This window comes from Penaeus monodon, chromosome 33 (assembly GCF_015228065.2).
Source record: "Penaeus monodon isolate SGIC_2016 chromosome 33, NSTDA_Pmon_1, whole genome shotgun sequence".
In the NCBI taxonomy this organism is placed as follows: Eukaryota; Metazoa; Arthropoda; class Malacostraca; order Decapoda; family Penaeidae; genus Penaeus; species Penaeus monodon.
Genome location: NC_051418.1, coordinates 26405628 through 26406236, shown reverse-complemented (window position 1 = coordinate 26406236; position 609 = coordinate 26405628). Strand labels below are relative to the sequence as shown.

General features: G+C 41.2%; 1 protein-coding gene across 1 annotated transcript in view; it reads right to left on the bottom strand.

The window, feature by feature from the left end:
- The window catches only part of LOC119594194 (lisH domain-containing protein ARMC9-like), a gene marked incomplete in the record, with an annotated part of 29121 nt that overhangs the window by 25975 nt on the left and 2537 nt on the right, over positions 1 to 609 (bottom strand).

Here is a 609-nt window from a genome sequence, read left to right as displayed (position 1 = left end):
AAGAGTTAGAGTGAGAGAGATAGAAGGACTATCGATTTTCGTCTCGGCTCCTCGTTTCGTATGTCAATAGCAACCACAGAGGTGACAGTCAACGTGCAGGCCCAGAGGTGGTGGGTGGGAGTGGGGGGTGGGGGGGAGTAAATAAACTAAGTTGTAACTTTTCATATCGTTTACTTTCATATCTTAACTGCGTTCTCTATTCAGATTCATTATTATGAAGCTCAATTTCAAATCTTTTCAAATCAAAGTAAAAGATACACTACCCATTCTTTGATTACCAAAAGTGTTATTACTTTTTAGTAGATCCCCAGCAGATTAAAATAACCGCAGAAACGGAATCTCATATATAACTCATCACACAGATCTGCAAAACAAATAAACAAACCCTGATTTTAAAAGAGGGTCAACGCCCCTTATCCCAACCCGTGTTTACACCACATAAAGCAAAGATGTTGGATCATTGTAGTGGATGCAATGGCTTCGATCTTCGCATGACGTCATCGTTTTCGGACGAGGTCACGTGACAGGCGCGTGTATGGGAACGAGGAAGTTAAGGGATTGCAAAGTATTAGGCTTGTACCTCACTGAATTTGGTGCTTCGAATATTTC